Here is a 22,794-nt window from a genome sequence, read left to right on the forward strand (position 1 = left end):
AAATCTAATCTGTAATGCTTTCCAAAATTCTTTTGTCTGCTTAAATCAATTTCAAGTTCTGCTGCCAGTTCTTCCAACTGATCATATTTATTTTTTGTTTTCCACTGAATACTCTTGCAGATGAACAGTAGTTCATCATCACGATAAAATTTTAGACTGTCGGAACCAATAGTGCCAATTATTAACTCCTCTAAATTTGCTTTTAATTTTGCAACATCAAGTTTTGGACTTAACCCTCTTCTTTCAGAAGATTCAGCATCGGATTCTGCACCCATGGGAGATTTGTTAAAAGAACCTTCATTGAAAGTTAAATCAGGCATTTTTGTTTTCTCATGATTAATTTCAGATAAATCTGAATAAAATTTTTCAGCAACCTTTTGAACTTCTGCATTTAAAGGAATTGTTAAACTTGTCCTGTTATTTTCTTTCTGATCAAAAACAGGCTGAACAAGACCAATCGTTACTGGAACTGTCACAGCTTCCATGCCTTTAGTAATTTGTCGAATTAATTCTTCCTTTGATCGTAAATATTCAGAAGTATTTACAACTTCCTCATCTCTAATTTCTCTTATTACATTTTTAGGGGCTTCCCTTTCCTTTGGAAATATCGTAAAATGTTTACCTCCAATATAAATATCAGCATTAGTTCCTGTTTCTAATCTTTCTGGAGTTTCAAATGATTCAGTATTATTTGGGTACAATTTGGAAGATTCATTAATCGGAGGTGCACTTGGTGTGGTTTCAGTAGAAACCATCGGAGTAGACCATGATCGAGGAGGTCTCAAAGGTTCATTCCTTTTATTAGAAGTAAAAATTTCTTCTAAAACTGCATCTTCAGATTCACTTTCTGTGACTACGTTATTTTTCTTTTCAGATCTTTTTTCACCAGGAGATCCTAAAACCATTTCTCTAATTAAGTAGAGACCATCACACATGTCTCCCTGTCTCCACATTCGCATTCTATCTTTATGCGTTTCTCGTCTATAGCTTGGTATTTTCGGAGGTCTTTTAATACCACTCGCTTCTCTTTGTAGTTGAAACATTTCATCTTCCCATTCAACTAAAGCTTCAAATTGAGTAGGTCTTGCTTTTGGCACAAGAGCGTTCATCTTTTCTCTCAAATTTCTTAAAATTTTTATATTAAATGAACCATCTTCTGGCCAAGTCAAAACACCGTCATCCTTAGTATAATGTTTCCAGACATCAAACCACCAAACAGTATGATATCCATATTCACCTTCCATATACGCTGCAGGTGTTTTGTATTTATGAAGTAATTTACCACCTCGCGTTTGTATTTTCTTGTCAGGTGAAATAAAATTCTATAATTTCTGAAATATTGTAGGCTTTTTCTCAACATGTTTAAAATAATAACTCATTTTGCAGATCAAATCCAATTAGAGGAAATGAACGTAAAATTATTTCCTGGATGTTCCGTAACACTAGCCAATCCGTGCGCGAAACACACCAACAAGCCAATCAGAGTCGAGCTACGTCACTACCTTGCTCAACGAATAGAAATTGTTCTTTCTCAAAGAACCAATCAGTTTACAGCGCGTCAGAGTTACGAGAGCCAATCAGAATACAGCCTGTGACGTATGCTACCCAATCACTGCGCGAACCGTGTGACGTACACAGTTGCTGCGGTTTCTCGTGTCTCACTCTAAGCGCTCACCCCTCCTTCACAAAAAAACAGCGCCATTTTAAAGAACGCTTTTTTTTTTAATGAAAATTAATTCAACAAACACAAGAAAGACTCATTTGTCTGCTTCTCTAAAAGTGATAGAAATTCAGTCGTACAAGAATTCTATGCGTGGAATAGACGATGCTATTCTCACAGAATATACATCTGCCGATAAAGTAATCCCTTTACTTTACCCTTCAAACAAGTAATAATGAACTCGTTTCCCTCTGAATCCACATCCAAGTGATAATTCAAAGTTTAACTTGAACACTATTACAAAACAATTACACACTTTTAAACGGAAAGTATCCCTAATCAAACACACATGAAATCCGTACAGGACTCTCACCTGTTTATAGATATCATACACCGTTAGTAAAATAAGCGGCGTTATCTTACCCCTCACTCAAGTTCGAATATATACTATTACTTTTATCACAGTGAGTTTTACAACAGGCTCTTTGTCCCTATTCTCATACTGCTCAAATTTCTTAGATAATCCTCACTATACAACACTCACTCCTAAACCTAACTTGTGTTGCACGGCGACAACACTTGTGATACACGGCGATATCACTACTCTGAAACAGATCAAATGTGCTGTGTGACTACCTTCTCATCACACTAATTTGTACCGGTACAACAAGGAATTTTCACGCTGTTGGAAAAAACCTTACATATAGCACGAAAACGGACTCAATATATGTTAAACATCGATCCTATGTAATTACCATATTATATGTTGGTTACCATAGAAACCATCAAATTCTGCTACCAAGGTAATTGATCCAGCGGCCTATAGAAAATATGTCATAAACTACACTACCCAACTCCGTAGTATACCTAATGTATTATAAATCAAACCTAAGGCCCATTAAACATACATGACATATTGTGACCAACTGAACCATGTGGCCTAATAAACCTATTCACAAATTATATACATTTATATACGACTGCGGTATATGGAAATCATTATTCTACAAACCTTACTAATTTATTAAGCCACTTATGGCGATAGAATCTAACTAATGATAACCTGAACTTATGAAATAATAAGACCAGCTCGATTTCAAAGTAAGATTTTTATTAGCTATTTATTTTGGATTCTTTATTAATGTATTTTATTAGAATCATTGTAAGTAAATCAATAACATCATGATAATTGAAAATTATTATTGGCAATAGAAATTGGCATTTTTCAAAACTTAAGTCCCTAACTAAGCTAAATAAATGGAAATAAAAGTAAAGTCTTTAAGGGCTCTTACGTGCTCCAAGAGAAGTCCGTCAGCACGATACCCTCATCCAAAGGTCAGCAAAAGCAGCAGCAAGCAAGCATAACCCTTCCACGGAGAATGGGTTTTTATACCTTTCTACGCTAACTAATCTTAATAAAAAGAATTCTTTTCTGCAAACTCGGAGTCCCATTGGTTTAGAAGTGACAGAGACGTGTCACCTCATTTTTCAAAATATCAGTTCCGTCACTTTCTTAGAGTCCATTGTCTCTAACATTCGAACAACGAAGCTTCCTCAGATTGCAACATTTTTCTTGCATAAAATTGTCATCATGTCATTTGGCTTCCTCGGATGCAAAGTTATCAAATGATCCTCCTGCCGGTTCCTGGCCTTGGCCTCGTCCGACAAGAAAATTGTCAGAGCCACATAACATTCGCCAAACGTTGATACAGTGATGGAAACTTTTTCTCAGAATGGACTTTTTCTTGCTCCGTGCAGAATTTTAGCAAACTCGAGTGAACTAGGCCCAAAGCAACCATTTTATCAGTAACTATTATATAAACAAACACAAAAGAATAATTAATGCGAGAAATATAGTTTGTTCTGTTGCCACCCACCATTGCTAATGATTAACCCATTAGTCTAAATTACCTAGCTGAAGCAAACAAATAAAGCAGCATTTTATTTACCAGTCTTCATTAATCCATCGAGAGCCTTTACGCACCTATAGAGAATAGAGTGACATCCACATACACAGGGAAAGCAAAACAAGCACATGCTACTTTTAAAACAGCAGCAATTAGTTATAACATGACAAATAGACAATATCAATTTATTAAATTTGCACAAACAAAAAGATGCAACAATAATGCACGTTTATGAGCACACATGTTAATATCCCACGTGTAGTGTAACTTTAATCTAGGTTGAATTAATATAAACACAGCACCAAACGTTAGTAGAATTATTTTTCATTATGGAAGTATAACTTCACGAGTTGAAATAAAATTATTTCTAAATCTCGCTCCATCACTAGCACCTCCCCAGACAGGCTTTTAGTGTATTGGGGCAGGGAAGGCTGCAAAATGAGACACTGCCTGGGGCACACAAGGTGCTCCATGCATAGCCCGGTTCAAACCAGTTGCTGGGGCACTCCAGCCCCAGCTCTGGCGCAAAACTGGACAAAGAGAAAGGGGTGTAACCACCCCGTTCTCAGGGTCCACCTATAGGAGGGACCTAGCAGGTAATCCAGCCCCTTAGATTAGTATAAAGACAGGAGCTGTGTCTAGAGACATTAGATTATCCTGGACTGAAACTCTGAAACAGAACTCTTGGACCTTCGACATTCTATACCGACTAGAAGACTGAAGGAATCTCCCTTGTGGTCAAGGAGTGACCACCCTGTGAAAACAGGCACCACCAGTAACTTGCCGGTTTGCTTTGTCGACGCTCCTGTCAGAACCCGAAGACTCAGCGACTCAGGAACTGGACTTCCAGACTTCTCCGACTCCGATCCACATCCACAGCAAAGCTGAGACCTGTGGCGGACACGAGAGACGTGGGACCGGATACCCTGGACTACCTGCTCTTTGCTAAACCGTGCAGCTTCTGAGGCACCCTCGAAGTTGTGCATTGGGGTTTGAGAAGCCCCAGACCCGGGCGCCATTTGCACCGAAGCTCAGCCCTCCACACTCCACGAGTGCCGCGTGGGGCCTGCTCCTGCATTTCAGCTCGACGCGTCTTCCCGTTTGCTAGCCCGGTGGCTAGTTAGCCCTCCGAAGACTTTCTTGTGAAACTACACTGCGTGCCTGGTTGCTCCGGGCTTGCTCCAGCTTCCCTGCGAAGGAGAAGCTCCCCAGACCTTGCTGGTCTGACCTGAAGCCAATCTTCCCTTCCTGCATGGATTGCGTTTGCCAAGGCTTGTTGGGTCCAATCCGGATACCGACACCACAGTCAACTAGATCCTTCGTGGGACAGCTCGAATCCAGCTCCTGGTTGTCGTCGACGCCTCCTAGTCCTCGTGGCTGCAGAGACAAGCTTCACCTCTTCACCTGATTGCATCTCGACATCGCCTTGTTCCTTCCTGGTACCTGGCTTGTGACCCAGACTCTGTCCCCTCTGCTTTCAGGTTCTTCTCGACTTCGATCCACCCTTGGATCCACCCGGACACTTTTCTCCTGGTCGCCTGCCGCACTTCTTTGCAGCTCTCCATAGGAAATAGCGACGAAACCCGACACGAAAAGACACCTATGCACCCGGCTTCCCTGGGTGAGGTAACTCGAGTACTCCAGTGCTCCCATGGGTGTTGACTCTCAAAGTGTCCTAGTTTAACAGGGTTTTACCGTAGTCCATCTGGAAGTGTCCTTAATCTACTACTTTGTAACTTTTACGTTCCCATTATAACTCTATGGTAACTCGCGATTGTGTTCCCACACTGCACGTGTCACCCGTGGGTCTCCTACTTCCTAACTTTTGGTTCTGTAGTGTAGCCCCAGCGATTCCCTAGGCCCTAGGCCTATTCACTATTCCTGAAGTGGTCCTTATACCATTTACTTAGTATATGGTTCGTGAGGCCCCTAGGGCAGAATTGTATTTGTGCAACTTATAGTATGCTAAATGAGTAACTTGTAACGTATCTCGAACTCTGACCTCCTAAAGAGTGCAGAGGGGTTGTGTTAGTAATAAATACATATATATTTGATATATACCTTGTGTGGTGTCCTTTCATTTGGTATTCAAGGGATTATATATGGTAAAACAGCTGGCTTCACATGCTCTCTGAAGTTTTAGCCTAAGACTGCTGGTCCAGGCTACCACTAGGATAGCTGATCTATAAGGTTGACTTTACAACCACCATCATAAGGGTCGTTTAGACTGGTGCAAGGTGCCCACTAGAATAGTGGACAACATATGCCAGGCTAACTTCTCACAATGGAGTGTAAATAGGAGGGGGGGTTTTGTCCTACGGGTCCTGGCGGGACAACTATATTAATGAGAAAATAAGGTGCCAGGGCTCGAGTTTGAACCACCAAAACTTGTTTATTCAGCTGGTGTCAGCCTTCCTTTCAATGATTTTAAGAAGGTATGCATTTGTCATATATTGAACATTTCAGCACATATTTACATTTTCATTCAATCCTCATAGGAAGAAACCTTCCTTAAGCTGTGGATACAGTTTAAAGGCTTTTTACATACATTGCGATATTTAAAGCAATTAAAACGAAAAAACAAATGGAAAGGATTCACACATAGTTATACTTTGACTTTCAAATATAAACAACATCTGTGAGTTATGTACACCTAAGCTTGTTCAGGTACATATGTTAAAATGCATTGCCCTATGCTATTATGCGTCTCTTTCCAACAGCCAAATAGCCGACGCGTTTCCAAACCCTTCTCTTAATCAATGGGGTTCTTCATCAGGGCTGGGCTGTGTACCTATGGTGCAAAATTGAGGGACATTTAGTATCTCCTTTTCCTATACTTTGGAAAATTGGTAAATAGGCTAAACCTCTAGAAAGTTTTACCTTGTTTGGCGTTAATGCAGGACGCTGTTTTCAAAGCGGGGCATCGAGTGAATTTGAATTGTCACCACTATCTAAATTAGGGTGAAGAATAACGATTCTTGTGAGTATTTCGGCAATACTGTTTGGTTGTTAGTAAATTCCAGTTGGTAAAGGGCGCTGACACTTACTTGTGGATTATTTTCAACTAGTTCTTCGCTTATTCGATGCGATATTGGTTAGAAGACTGCAACGTATTCCGCGGTGATTATTGTTCTGAACAATTAAAAAATGAGGTGTCAGTTCGTGTACATTGTTTTGCTCGAATTTTATGTGCATTAAAGTTATGACATGCTTACTTGTGCGAGGGGCGGCGGGGGACCAATGTGCTGCTACAGTTATTTCAGCTTCCAATTGTGCGGGCGGGTGTATTCAAAGATGAGTCAATGTTCTGTTGGGGAAAATTTACAACGGAAAATTCCCGTTACCAATTGGTCACGTACTTTCTGTGACTGTCATTTCGATGCATTTGCAGGGCCCAACCTTACCTTGCTCGATTACTTTAGAGGCCGTCCTCGGGGGTCTATCTATCGCATAACTCTCACTCCGTTTGACTGCCGAATGGCTCTCACTCGTTTGGCAGTGTTCCGGGCAGGTTTCTACACCAGCGGAGTACGATCTCCTATTTAAATATGCCGCTCGGCATTGTGGGATTTGTAGTTTAGTGCATTGGTGTCAATGGAAGGGGTCTGAAGAAATGCTTGCCCAATTCCATCAGTGGCTCAACACCAGACATCCAGATATCAAATTTAGAATAACATCGAGTAGAACATCTCTCACTTTTCTTGATGTGGTGGTCTTTCCCTATGAAAACAAATTAACAACGACTTTACACCGCAAAGACACAGACAAGAATACGATCTTGCACTACGCAAGCTACCACCCCAAAAGTTTAAAATCTAATTTGCCGTACGGACAAATGTTGAGAATCCGGCGGAATTGCTCCAGGAAGGAAGATTTTTTGATCCATTCCCAAATATTAAGTGATCAACCAAACAGTATTGCCGAAATACTCACAAGAATCGTTATTCTTCACCCTAATTTAGATAGTGGTGACAATTCAAATTCACTCGATGCCCCGCTTTGAAAACAGCGTCCTGCATTAACGCCAAACAAGGTAAAACTTTCTAGAGGTTTAGCCTATTTACCAATTTTCCAAAGTATAGGAAAAGGAGATACTAAATGTCCCTCAATTTTGCACCATAGGTACACAGCCCAGCCCTGATGAAGAAACCCATTGATTAAGAGAAGGGTTTGGAAACGCGTCGGCTATTTGGCTGTTGGAAAGAGACGCATAATAGCATAGGGCAATGCATTTTAACATATGTACCTGAACAAGCTTAGGTGTACATAACTCACAGATGTTGTTTATATTTGAAAGTCAAAGTATAACTATGTGTGAATCCTTTCCATTTGTTTTTTCGTTTTAATTGCTTTAAATATCGCAATGTATGTAAAAAGCCTTTAAACTGTATCCACAGCTTAAGGAAGGTTTCTTCCTATGAGGATTGAATGAAAATGTAAATATGTGCTGAAATGTTCAATATATGACAAATGCATACCTTCTTAAAATCATTGAAAGGAAGGCTGACACCAGCTGAATAAACAAGTTTTGGTGGTTCAAACTCGAGCCCTGGCACCTTATTTTCTCATTAACTTCTCACAATGAGCACTCCAGCATTGCACTTGCTGATGTATTCCTGAGCCCAGGGAGAAGGGCTCCAGCTCTGCTCGGTCCGGGCGAGTAGGCCGGAAGTCAGGCAAGGAGCCGGACCTGGGGCGTGGCCGGAGACCGGAAAAGAGGCTGGAGGCCGGAGCGGAAGTCAGGCCACCTTGTACCTGGTTCTGATTGGGGCTCCCGTTGTGGTGAGGATGGAGGTCGGAGCGGAAGTCAGGCCACCTTGTGCCTGGTTCCAAGTGGGGCTCCCGTTGTGGTGAGGAGAGCCCTGTGTGTGGCACACGGGGACCTCGCTCCGTGTCCCAAGGGCCACCGCAGCAGCAGACAAAGGTCAAAGAGGACGCCCGAGTCGACGCGGCCCACAGGGAGGGATCGGAGCGACACCAGTGACTACAGGTCACCGATAACAGTAGATGGCTGCTCTCTGCTTTCCTCAGCCACCAAATAAGTGGGGCTGATGTTGAGCACCAGGGGTTCTGGCAAGTGCCTGCGCGATTTCCCTGACAGAGGAGCCCCGGGATGGAGGGGCTCCCAAGGCACTGTTGGCGCCGATTTCTTTTGGCTACACAGCTGTACCCCCAGATCGCGGCACCTGCAACATTGGGGGGGGCATTGTTGTGTCTCAGGAGAAACAAGGGTGGGTTACACCCTCTCCCCCCTAATTCTGGTGCCGGCCTATTGGGCCTGCACCCGGCTGCAGTGGCAGCGTAGAGCCCTGACTATTTGGACATAGGGCATAGGGCATAGGGAAGTCCCAGATGGGCCCCCGAGGAAGGCCAGTGGGCCTGTGAGCACCTGAGGTGCTGGTAGGGCGCATGGCCCTAATGTGGTGCATAACGTGCTTATGCCAAATGTTATTTCGCATAATGTGTTTATGCTAAGTGCTCCTGAGGTGCACTGATAATGTAGGATGTATGCCTAGGATGATTTATACCTAATGTGTTTTATGCGTAATGTGTTTATGCCTAATGCTAATACCAGTAGTTACTGGTAATTTTATTTTCACTACTTGTGATTCTCATGGTGCTAACAGTGGCCCGATTGGCCCTGTCCTGTATATAATCCCCTGTAAAGTACTACCTAGTGCCAGTTGGCACAGTGTATATTTGAGATTATACCCCTAGATTCAACAAAGTCCTGTTTTGCGAGTCTGTAATAGCGATTATTAAGGAATCGCTATTACAGACTCGCAAAATGGGATTCATGTACAAATCGCAATTTATATTGCGATTCCTACAGCTTCCTTATTTGCGATTAGTTAATTGCTAATCGCAAATAAGGAATAACTCCCCATTCAGGAATGAATGGGAAGACATATCAATGTGCGAATCGCTATTAGCAATTCGCATTTTGAGTTTGCGATTTCAAGGGTGCAGGGGTGTCCAAAGGACACCCTGTTGCACCCCTGAAATGATATTGGACGCTGGTGTTACGCACACGCATGTCCCAAGGACATGTGTGTGTGTAACATACAACTTAGAAAAATGCACTTAAGTGCATTTTTCTAACTTTCCGCTATTTACCACGAGGTTTGACTTCGCGGTAAATAGCGGCCCAAAATTGCGAATTCGCCATTTTTAAATGTTTCATGAATTGCATTTAAGGAATCTCAAATAGAGATTCCTTAAATGCAATTCCTCGCAAAATTGCGAATTCTATAATAGCGATTTTTGCATTTGGGATGAGGAATCCTAAATGCAAAAATTGCGCTCGCAAAGGGCCAGATTCTCAGAATCTGGCCCTTTGCGAGCCGATTTTACGTTGATAAATCTGGCTGTATGATCTAGTGTGTTTCGGAGTAATACAAAGGCTATTTTTACATAACCTTGTGTGGAATTTCTTTTGTGGTGTGCCTAGTGTGTCGCTGCTGTGTGAGTTTGTTGCGCAAAGGCTTTACACATTGCCTCTGGGATAAGCCTGACTGCTCGTGCCAAGCTACCAAGGGGGTGAGCAGGGGTTATCTTCAGCGGGTAACTCCTTGCCCTGACTAGAGTGGTGGTTTCTGCCTGGCCTAGGCGCAAGTCCTAGCCAACCAGAAATCCCATTTCTAACAGTAGTTATGAAGGATTTTATCCATTTGATTGGCTAGAAATGCACTGGGTGTTTCAGCAGAGATTAAAATTAATAATGCTTAGCCTGTAAAAAGTTATAGTGTTCAATGAAGATGTTCACAGATAGTTATTTATTCAGTAGAAGAAGCAGAGATGAGTAGTATCCTCCTCGATAAAGCTTTATATTTTTTGAGCAGCCAAGTTTGACAGAAACTGCACTTCCCATCAGCCAGAAAAGTGAACTTCCAATGATAAAAAACAATCTTCCTTACTCAATTAGGCATTAGGACCTGATGGAATAATTAGGACCATAATGGAACGTTATCACTCCGGGAAGAGGGGTCAGAAAGAAGGTGTGACAGTTGAAGAATTTGTATCAGATCTTAGAAAGTTAGCTGTTACATGCAAGTTTGGGGCACCATGTGAGGAGCGCATAAGAGATCAATTTTTACTCACATGCAAAATTGAGAAAATAAGAGAAGAATTGTGGTTAAAAGATGATCCACCACTAGGGGAGGTGTTCATAGTAGCTAAACAGGTCAATCATATGATACATTGTGTGTAAGAAATTAAACAAGATCGTGAGGAAAAGCCGAAAGTAAATGAAATCACAGAAGATTTTAGTGAGGTGTTAGTAGTCAAAGGTACCAAGGTGGAGCATAAAAATTATAAAAGTGCTCTCTAGCGGGTGAGCTCCCGACCCTGACGTCGGCGTGCATGGAGCTACAAACATTGTTGTGGGGGGTGGGTGGGTAGCCCCAGGATCGCACTGAAAAAGCTACTGCAGGGGGCGTATGAGGGGGGTCTGGCTGTCCCCGATATTTGAATATATTACTGGGTTGCACAGCTCATCAACATCAATGGGTGGGTCTTCTTGGCGATCGAAAAGCCGGCATATCAGGTTGACCGACTAGCTATGGGCAAGGGCAATCACCTGAAAAAAAGGGTAGTTCGTCCCTCCCGACCCACACGCAGACAGTGGTCACGGCATGGCGGAAGGCAACTAAAGTGGTCAGCTGGGAGGCCAAGCTTATGGAGCAAACCCAACTATGGGGGGGAGATTTTCTGGGTGAGGTGAGGCGCTTGGAGGGCTTCAATAGATGGAGCCTTATAGGAATAGACCTTCTGAGAGATATCTGGAGAAGAGGGAAAATGATTTACTTTAGCAGCCTATGGACAAAATTGCAGATGGGGGAGGGAGAGCACTTTAGATATCTGCAACTGTGGAACGCACTTCCTTGTCACCTATAGGAAGGGGATCCATTAAGGAATACACACCACTCGAAGATAGACTTCTACTTGACCCAATGATAGATAGCGCTATAGCCCTCACATACAGGAAGCTAGTAAACAACTCCCAAGACTGCATGGGTCCCCTGAGGGCGGCCTGGGAGTCAGACTAGGGTCAGCTTGAGGACAACGACTGGGTCGAAGCCCTGCAGAGCTCCAGAGAAATAGCTACAAGGGCACGATTCAGCTAATTTAACTCCGTATTTTGCATAGGTCCTACGCTTCAAGGACAGTTTAGTACCACATAGGACATTGTATGTCTAAGGAGTGGAGGGGTGTGGTGAGAGGGGAACATTCTTTCACATATTGTGGTGGGGTCTGGCCCAGGTGATAACAACGGTGGTGGGTACCCAGGTCCCGGTGGAAGCGAGATGGCATATCCTGGGAATGATGGGTGAGATAGTCTGGCTAAAATGGGCCAAGATCTGGCTCGCTTTGGCAGGAGGAGTGACTAAAAGAAACATTGCCCGAGTATGGGGTGCAGGGGAGGCCTGAACATTGGAGTCAGGGAAAAACGACCTGGAATGGTGTCAACGGGCAGAGCAGTCAATATACCAGAGCGGGCGCAGCCCACACAAATGGGAAAAGATATGGGGGCCCTCGGCAAAATATAGGTAATGGGCAGTAGCATGAGGGAGGGCACAATGATAATAAGGGGATCGCACAAGCTAACTGTACCCTTGAGAGTGTTGGTTGGAAAGGCGGGGGATTGGGAGATCGGAAATGTGGAACTTATTGTATAATTGTATATGCCAAACCCCAACATGTACACAGTATTGTGTCTATCTGAAGCATATGTTTAATGTTTAATAAAAAGATTTTTTTTAAATGACGATCGATGAACCAGATGACCACATGATTGACGACACGCGTACTTCTGCGGTTGCACTTTGCAGTATCGACTGAAAACCTTAAAGCTGTCTTTCCACATTGCCAAAAACTGATAGGCAATCTTTTAAAACCATCGGGGTTGAATTGATTATCGACAGGCACATACATCCTGGAATAGTATTAAAAACGTGTTATGCCCTGAAGAAGTCTGGTAACGGACGAAACGCGTTGGCTATCTGATTGAAAACTGAATAAAGATCAAGTTTTAAACTTCCAGAACTTGTGTTTGACTCCGCTTTGGGAAAATGAATGAGAATCTTCAAACTTGTGAGTACCATTGTATAATGACTGCTATCTAAAAAAATATATGTAAAGCTGACTTATTAGAAGGGTGCGGAGCCACAATTTTGTGTATTGAATTTGAAGAGACAATGAGATTTTTTCTCACTTAATCTTCATGGGACAAAGGGGATTGTGTCTCAGGCTATCGGCACCTTCGCTTTGTTTCTTAGGAACTGTAGGGGACGTTAGATCTGTGCTGGAATTAGTGCTTTGATCCCCTTTCTCTTTGGTGTCATTTTCAAAGTTGACAATAATTGCTGAGAGTATGTTTGTGAAAATGTTTAAAGGACAGAAAAGGTTATATAAAATGGACATTAAACCAGGAGGGTATGGTGGGCATCCCATAGAGATGTTAGGGTCCTTTTGGGGAAGCATAGAGTGCAAGTACAGATACACCGTCACCAAAGGGTACATTTCACATAAAGGTGACATTATCCTGGGTTGGCCGGAACAAAAGGAGCTTGGGATATACCTTGACCCCAACAAAGATCCCCAAATACTAATCCAGAGCATAGACAAAACACTTTTGAGTACAGAAAAGGAATTCCATGAGGTATTTACGGAGCAGCTAGGGTGTTTAAGACACTATGTTCATAAGATTAGGCTGAGAGAAAACGCTCAACCTGTATCAGCCAAAGTGAGGAGTTTACCCTTATCCATGCATGAGGCAGTTAGAAAAGAATTGTAGAGACTGTGCAGCCTAGCAGTGATTGAACCAGTAAAAGCCACAGAGTGGTTGACCCCAGTCATGGTGGCAAAGAAAAGTGATGGGGCAGTTCGCCTATGCATAGATCTAAGCGCATTGAACAAGGAGGTGGATAAGTTCCCATTATTCAACATCACAGAGATGATGACCAAGGTAGCAGGAGCAAAGTTATTTTCAACATTGTACCTAACATCAGCATACTACCAGGTCAGACTACATACAGAGTCCCAAGAACTTACAGGGTTCGTAAGGCCCATGGGGGCCTACAAGTTCAAACGCATGCCGTTTGAACTTGTGTCGGTGGCCGCTGTGTTCCAAAGAATAATGAGCAGCATGCTCCAAGGGATCACAGGGGTATTCTGCTAACAGGACGATGTGTTGATATTTGGGGACAACAAGGAACAACATGGCCACAGAATCAAACAAGTATTGAAGAAGTTCAGTGAACAGGGCCTTACAGTAAGAAGGGAGAAATGCTAAATTGGCCGCCAGGAAATAGACTACTTGGGACCCAGGATAACAGCTGAAGGTATACTGCCAGAGGCTGAACTTGGAGACTCCATCATGAAGCTAGTAACCTCTAAGACTAAAGAAGAGGTTAAGTCCTTCCTAGGGATGCTAGAATTCTACCGCAAGTTTGTCCACAATTTTGCAAGACGGACATACCACATCCTTGCCTTATTAAATAATGGGATGCAATTTGATTTGTGTGAGAAGTGCCAGGCAGAATTTGAGGACACCAAGCCTGCTTTAGCCTCAGCCCCCAATCTTAAGGCATTTGTACCAGGCAGACAAACTACAGTAACAGCAGATGATGGTACAAATAGGTCTGAAAGGTGAGGAGACCATTGCTTTTGCATCTCGATCACTGAAACAAGCTGAAAATAACTATTCGGTGATTGAGAAGGAGGCATTGGCTGTATAGTGGACAGTCAATAAATTCAGAAATTTCATTTGGGGGACCAGATTCTCTGTAAGGACTGACCACAAGCTTCTCACAGAAATATTTACTAAAAAACTGTTAGATTCCATCTCAAGTAGAATAAGGAGGTGGGTGGTTATCCTTCAAGAATACACGTTTGGGGTAGAATATGTCCCAGGAGTGAGAATGCAGCAGATTGCCTCTCTTGTCTAGTTGAGAACCCAGAAGAAGAGGAAGTGAATGTCACTTCTCAGGAAGAATATCTTTACTCCCAACTGGAAGGAGCATGTGTCACTCAAGGGGCAGTGGAGGAGACACAGTGGAAGGAAGAATTGAAGTCAGGCACACTGTTATAGACAGTATGCAGGAACACTAAAGACAGGTGGACAGGTCGGGAAAGACATGATGAACAATTCAAACCATATTGGATGGTAAGAGAGGAACTATCCATTGTGGATGGGTGTCTCTTCAGGAACACCAAGTGAATCCCTCCTAAATCTATGAAAGATAAACTGGTTGATCTGGCCCATGAAGGACATTTGGGGATCACCAAGACAAAGCTGAGACTACGCCTAGACTTTTGGTGGCCTAACATGATTTAGATATAGAAAGGAAGATACAGGAGTGCTTGCCATGCACCTCCAGGGACAAAGTACTCAAACTCCACATGCCACCCCAGCATTGTGGATCTCTACCTGAGGGCCCCTGGATAGATATAGCCTTGGACATAATAGGTCCATTGCCAGGAGAAAAACAATTGCCATACATCCTGGCATTAGTAGACCTGTTCCCACGTTGGCCTGAACTGAAGTTCATCTCCGAGATAAACACCAAGACGGTGATAAGTTTTCTTGTAGAGGAGTTCCTGAAGTAGTGTTTACCCAGCTCCATACAAAATGAATAACGGAGTCCAATTCTGCTCACAAGAAATGAAAGAATTCCTACATTGCAATGGGATCCGACACAAGCTGAGTGCACTCTAGCACCCTTAAGCCAATGGGATGGTAGAGGGGTTAAACAGAACTATTAAGGAGGGCATCCTCCTAGCCAAAGCCAGTGGGCTCAGTTGGAGAGAAGAGGTCATCAAACGGCTAGAAGCATATCACCGGACACCACACCAAACGACCAATAAAATACCTTTTGAGCTGATAAAAGCAAGGAAGCCCAGTTCCAGATTGGTACCAGGGTGGATGAAGTTGCATAAGGAGAGGGTAGCCATTAGCAGCAACACTAAACAGAGAGAAAAAGAACAGAAGTTACAAGCTGAAAGTGAAGCAAGATATGACAGAATACATGGAGCTAAAGAAGTGAACTTAAAATTAGGTGATCTGGTCAAGTTCAAAGCCCCCACAGGGAGAGCAAGATGGTCAGTGTTCACAGAACCAATGAGAATAGTGAAACTCTTTAAAAATGCAGTGAAAACTCAAGATGGGAGAATTTGGAACATGGGGAGGGTTGCGAGATGCACCGCTCCTGGAGGGAGCATGACCACAGAGGAGGTTGACAGAAAAGGGGCAGCCGAAAAAGCCAGTGCACCTTCAACACTTGACAGACAAGAGGTCCAATACCCCATTAGGACAAGTGGGAGGAGAAGGTGCCGCTCAACCTTTCCTAAGGACTTAGAAGTTACTACCACATGAAAGTTATGGTTTACGGTCTTTCCATTGTTGTTATCTCTTCTCCTATTCACTTCTATTTCTTTTCCACTTTTCTGCTCTCTTATAGGAGGGGAACCTGAATTTATAAAGAAGGGGGATGCGTGGTATCTTCCTATCCATGGGTTTTCTATCTCTCCCCCCCCCCCGCCTGTTAATGGTTTTGCCAGAGTACCTTTTGTCATAGGGCTATGATGATGTTTTTGGAATGTTAGTGCCAGAGCATTCTAACTCGAGCTTCCCTGAGGCACTGAAGGGTGACAGCTGGTGAACAGTGAGCTGTGGCTGAGGTGTATCCTAAGTACTTGAATAAAGGGGTTTACTTCATCCAAGTGGCTCCTGTGTACCTTAATACTTCGATTTAACACCTCTGCCTCAAAATTCCCACATGGCACAACTTTTTGGCGGCACTATAATCCGAAATTGAGCAATGGGGTCACCAGAAAGCTCACTCTATAGTTTAACCCCTGAGATGCTTAGACAGCATGGCTCCGATAGTCACTCGGGCTCACAAGGCAATCCATGATGACAAGTTTTACACAATTTGATGTTTTGCATCAGTGCTTCAAGATGGCCTCTTTTGAACTTTCTCCATTGGTGGTGCTGGATCCAACAGTAAAATTCCAGGGTTCTAAATCCTGGACACATGAAATAAATTCAGTGGACAACTCTGCACTGAGGTGCCATCTACTTCTGCTCACCCACAACAAATCATTTTTTATGGTGTTCGCAGCAGGATGTAAGGGGTCTTCTGTGCTTTCTGGTTTTTTTTTTTTGTTTGGTTTTTAAATGTCACAGTGCCCAAGAGAGTGTCACTGGAGCTCATTTTCTTCAGGAGCACCTCCTCAGCTCAGTCCTCTAAACAGGTTACATAATAATCAACACAATTAGTTAATTAAGAAGTGACCTCCTCATTGAGGGGCACAACATACTATCAATAAGCTGGGCCCATGCTCCCAGTGGTTCAGGCCTATAACGAGGGTGAGGGCCTATAGCAACAGGCATAGCCGGAAGCAGAAGGGCTATAAGGCTGTTGGAACACTCCACCCACTAAGGGTAGAATGTTCTAAATTAAAAAGGGAGAAACAGAAAGACAAACATTGGAATGTTGGAGCAGAAGGCTTATACCAGCCATTCTAAGCCTGGAGCCACTCTATTGTATTCATGCTTCCAGCATTCCAATGTTCTAATATAGCCTTAGCGGGATATACAGGCCATTAAAAGCCTGTTCCAGCGTCGGCGAGGTCGTATATAAAGGAGCGGGACTTTAATACCGTTATAAGCCAGCCTCCGATGGCTATAAGGCTTTTAGAACATTCCCCAACTAGACGGCAGAATGTTTTAACAAATAAAACCAGGGCTGCAAGTAGCAGAGGGGATTGAAATCCCCTCAGGCTCCTCCAGGCCTTTGTTCACAGTGAAGGACAATATTGGAATGTTGGAGCAGAAGGCTTATACCAGCCATAAAAACCCCAGAGTCACTTCATTGTCTTCAATGGAGCTCTCAACATTCCAATGTTCTAATATAGCCTTATAACCTGCCAGAGTGGGCTATACCGGCCATTAAAGGCCCACTCCGTTGTTAAAGGCCCCAGCCGAAGGCGAGGGCCTTTAACAAGGGAGTGGGGCTTTAATGTCGGTATAGCCCAGCTCTGAGATCTATAAGGCTATTAAAACATTCTGCCATTAGAGGGCAGAATGTCCTAACAAATAAAACAAAGGCCTCACTGTAAGTCCCTCTGGCTCAGTGAGGCCTTTGTTCACAGCAACAGCTGTGAACTACAACATTGGAATGTAGGAGCTCAGGGCTGCTACCGGCCATTAAAAGCCCGGAGCACTCCATTGCATTCAATGGTGCTCCCAACAGTCCAATGTTCTAATATAGCCTTAGAGCCCTACCTAGCGGACTCTACCGGCCATTAAATGCCCGCTCCAGCGTTAAAGGTCCGAACCGAAGGCGAGGGCCTTTAACAAGGAAGCGGACCTTTACTGGCCAGTAAAGCCCGCTAGGAGGGCTCTAAGGCTATTAGAACATTCCGCCCCTAGAGTGCAGAATATCCTAATTACTAAAACCAAAGGTCTCTCCGAGCCCGAGGGGGTTTAAACCGCCTCTGGCTCCGAGAAGCCTTTGTTCACAGCAGCAGCTGTGAACAAAAAAAAACATTGGAATAGTGCTCTGCGGGCTTCTACCGGCCAGTAGAAGCCCGGAGCACTCCACTATATTCAATGGAGTGCTCAAAATTCCAATGTTCTAATAACTTTTATCACTCTGACAATACGCAGCGCTTCCGCCAGCGACCACTCAGGGACATCGCGACACAAGTCATAAAATGCTGGAGTAGAGTTACCTATTATTATTAAGGCCGCTGGGAGGTTTTGGGGTATTTCTGGGTGCACAGAGGATTACTTGAATAGGGTGCTGAGTAAGGGCGTTGAGTGGCAGTTATCTGAGTGGAAGGAAGAATAGTGGCAAAGACACCGAAGAAAGCTCGCTAGCAGTGGGTAGCAGGAGTCCAAATATCGCTTACTCCCTGAAAAATGTCCAAGTGTGCCATTTCAATTCAATTTACGTGTGGAACGGAAAATGAAGTACGTTACACTGAATTACCATCTTTACTATGGTAATAGAAGACGGGTGAGTTATGCCGTTGGGTGGCTGTACACCGAATAAAGTGCTGAATACCGTATTTGTTACCAATGCCATGGTCTCCTGCTGAGACAGGTCAACCTTTCACTCAGCTGGAGAACCTAATGAATCAGTGAGTGTTTGTCCTCCATTCCCAGCCTGGAGTTAAAGATTAACAATGTTCAGAGTATAAACTGCGAGGGCCGCCAGGGATCGTTTTCTCCGGTGACACAAGGAAGGCGTCCCTGCAGGAGGTAAGGTATGCATGTCTGCAAACATTCCTTTGAGGCTCGTCTCTCGAGGTGCGTGAGCCAAGTGTTTGTGAGTGGCAAACACCCGTAGTGTTATGGCTAGGGTGTGGCTTAACGACTAGAGCGACCAACTTTGACGCTGGGGAGCCGGGTTCGAGTCTGGCGGGAGGCTGCAACAGCCTGTGATTCGGGGAAAATCATTTAATCTCCCCGTGCCCAAAAAATGAATCTGTCCGTCTGTAATACAACTGGTGCTGTGTAAAGCGCTGGGATACCTTCGGGTCGAGTTCGCACAATATAAAACTGCAAAGAAAATATGTATACCACTTCGGAAATGTAAGCTTTGCTCAACCCATGACTGTGTGGGCGTGGTCTGGCGAGAGTAGAGAAATGGGCGAGGGACAGTCTGCTCGTTTATGTGCAGGTCCATATTTTGAAAGACTAAAATTTTCAGGGACTATTTTGACATAAAACCGAATAGCTACGGCCAGCAGTTGGTGACGTCTTGACTAGCAGAGAGCAATCAATCTCGTGAAAACAGGCAGGGCAGCAGGTTATAGGCAAGACGACTGGTATTATGGGGCAGTGGAGCAGGACAACACTGTGCAGTGAGCACATCCTCCAGTATTATGTGGCACTTTCTGTGGCATTTTTATGTTACTGTGTTGATATTTTAACAATGTTTTACTTTTACGCTAACCAAGACAAATTGTCATTTATTGCCTGATTACATCAATCAACAGCTGGAAAGTGATCAGTTAACTTCTGCAAAGAGTCACGCTACGCATAGTGTGCACGATTGTTGATAACTTTTGATCCTCTTGAGCTAGAAGTATTTTTTTTTTAATCTGCAAACTATGGGTAGGTGGTGAGTTATGAGGCGAGTGCGACAGATGCATGTTTATGCGGACATGTCAGGGCCGGTCCATCACATTTTTCCTGTGGCCCTCGTAATGGGCAGAACAACCACAGTGTTGCTGAGAGGTCCTGGGCTTCATCACAGAAGCAATGATAACACTGAGGGGCTGATTTACTATTTTTTCACGTAGCGCACCGAAGCAGCCGCAAATGCTGCGCTGCGTGACATGGAGAGAGGAAAGCGCCATATTTACTAAAATAAGGCACTCTCCTCCCCTCTCACTAGCCCCGGTGCTGAAATCAGCTGTTGTGTGCCACAGATACATTTTGCGCCATGGTGCAAGGGTGTCTCCGTGAGTCTAGCATGAGATTTGTACAGGGAGGAACCCTTCCTGTACAAAGTACTATGCGCAGACTCACTTTAACCATTTTCCACTTTGTATTTGTGCTGTGAAGTGCAGCACACATGCAAAGTAGGAAAAGGAAGAAGAAATGAAAGTATTCTCCTTCCTTGCGCCTACTTGAAAAGGGTGCAGTTTTCTCACACTAAACCCAATCTATTGTTTTTAGTAAATTGGGTTTAGAATGAGGAACCTTGGTTGGTTGCAGGGGAACGCCCATGCACCACCCTTGGTACGCCCCCCATGACGCAAACTAATGCAAAGCAGCGCTATGCACTGCTTCGCATTACTTTTCCGTTATCTCCAGCGCGCTGGAAAATAAATTGGGAGAATAAGATTTCGCTCTGAATAGTGTCACTTTTGTGACGCAAACACGGCGCAAAATCGTACTAAATCTCCCCCTAAATTGACTACGAGCATTTTATATCTTAGTTTGGAGTTTTGATTATTTTTAAGGAGAAAAACTGGCATTCTTGTTCCTGACAGGATTGTATTTAGACAAGTATAAATCTGTATCTTTTTTAAAAGTGTTGTAAGATATATTTTCTTTGTTGTTAGTAATTCATTAAGATGAGAGCATGGGTTTTTGATATCCAATCTTTCTTTAAATCAGGCAGCAATGACAGCAAACCGCCCCCTTGTGTCATGATGGTGCTGAAGACAATAATGTGAAAAAAATGTGGCTTGGTGGTGATAGCTAGGAGCAGGCTAGATTAAAACACTTACTGGTGTGGTTGGTTGAGTGTCCTAAGCCACTATTTCTCATAATTGGGAGGTTCATGTGGTTATAAGGGTGTAAAAAGGCCTGTCTGTACTTATCCAAAGCCTAATATGTGCCTCTACCATTGCAAAGTGTTTTTCCTTGCGTTTAGCAGAGGTAAGATAACCAGGTGGGACAGCCGTGGTTTTTCAGTGTCCTGTCAGATTTCAGTCATGTAGCACCTGTCCTGGTTTTCAGAAAGTGTCAGCTAACGCAGAGGGAGGTAAGTTTTTATGAGTTCCAGTGCAGGATTAGTTAGCACCATCAGGGCCGGCTTTGGGCATGGGCGAGCTGGGCTCTAGCGTTCAGAGAGGCGCACAGAGTTGTCTACAATAAGGTCATGCGAACAGCACCGTCCATCACACTTGGCTCCAGTGAGTCAGTTTAAAGTGCTTTTAATGATTTGGTTCCGGTTATGAAGGTGATTTTTCATCACCCCACCAGGCCTTTCCCTCGTCCCCTACGTCACACACCAACACCTCCGCCCCGACAGTCAGTCTGGCACCAATGTGAAAGGCCTGAGCTATGAGCGATTCAGGTGAGTTATTCAAGGGCCTAAGCGAGGGCGCCACATTTCTTTCTCCTCAGGGCGCTTTCTTAGCATAGGCCGACTCTGTCAGCCATTATTAGAAACCAATGTAATTGGAACAGATGATACTGCCTTTAAAACTCAGGCTAATGCACCCACTTCAAAAATCTGTATTTGACCTAATTAATGGTCGCTTGGTTGAATCCCAGCAGAGCCATGTAGCCTTTCATCCTTCTGAGGTTGTTTAAATGAGTACCATTGAGCCGGATAACAATAAACATCTCTTATTTCAATGCCAAGAGACTCAAGGGTCCACATATGCTTTACAAACACACATTATTACATATGTTAAAAGTTGTATTTAATTACGATTATTGCCTTATAGTCTGTGTTGTCGATGATGGTGAGTGTTGGTTAAAAAAATCCATTTTGCGCCACTCCCTTGATGCAGACTTGTTCGCCTACTTCTCTGTTTGTGAAATGTCCTGGCTTTTTGTTTTCAAAATCTGGTCATCTTAGTAAGAGGTAATTCATGTTTTTGTGTGTATTTTATTTGTATTGAGAGTACTGTATATCTTACTTCTAGGCGCTCTTGAGAGACAACAGGGTTAGATATATTGTAATTTTGATTTGTAACGCGCATTATCACTCAAAGGTCTCTAAGCGCTGTCGGAGGGCAAACCTGAACTAGGTGGAGAGAAGGGACGGGGAGGGGGCTGCTTAGGTCGTGCCCCATATAGAAAGGCAAAAATGTCACCTTAAAGTCCTTGCCATGACTGTGACCTTTCCCAGGTACTGAAGGTAATGCCTAGTCGATCTTGGTAACATTGGCCCCATCTTTTCTTGGCGAATATTTAAAAAGGGAATACAAAGTCAAAGGCAGCAAAGAGGGGAGAAAGGACAGGTGTAAGTTGCTTTATAAATGAGCTCGGATTAGCTTGCGATGAGGGTGCTCAGATGCCAAGCAGTCAGAGCAAGTGAGTCTCCGTTTTCTGTGGCAAGCAGACACACTACACCACTTGAGCTAGTGTAGAAAGTGACATACAAGGAAAGTGTCAACAAATGTTCTCTATGAATGTCTGCCTGTTTCATGTGTATGTTTGGACCAAAGTAAGTGGCGTAGCGTGGGGGAGGCCACAGGGGCAGTTGCCCCGGGTGCAAAATTCTTAGCAGCATTAAGGATACTTGCCTTGCCCCAGGCACTGGCAACCCACGCTTATTTAGAAAGAAACAATAGCACCGGGCTCAATGCTGTTGATACAAAAAATCTGTGCGCTAACTATAGACACTTTGACTTTCTAACATAATAAACACTGTTTCCAACCAGTTAAGAAAATATATTTCATTTTTATTAATATTTGTTTTTTTTGCAGTATCAAAAATATACGATATGTCTACATTCACTTTCCTT

General features: G+C 43.6%; 1 protein-coding gene across 3 annotated transcripts in view; it reads left to right on the forward strand.

Annotated features, from left to right (window-relative positions):
- Positions 1-22,794, forward strand: part of RGN (regucalcin) — a 137,230-nt gene that overhangs the window by 80,130 nt on the left and 34,306 nt on the right. Inside the window, exon 1 of one of the 3 annotated variants that reach the window (XM_078658216.1) lies at positions 18,720-18,838. The exons of 1 other annotated variant lie outside the window; for it this stretch is intronic. The gene's annotated coding sequence lies outside the window, so the exon portion shown is untranslated. Of the gene's footprint in view, positions 1-18,719; positions 18,844-22,794 lie in introns of those variants that run through there. One more of the 3 variants, XM_078658215.1, reaches the window with a different exon arrangement.

Source organism: Lissotriton helveticus, chromosome 8 (genome assembly GCF_964261635.1).
Source record: "Lissotriton helveticus chromosome 8, aLisHel1.1, whole genome shotgun sequence".
Classification (NCBI taxonomy): Eukaryota; Metazoa; Chordata; class Amphibia; order Caudata; family Salamandridae; genus Lissotriton; species Lissotriton helveticus.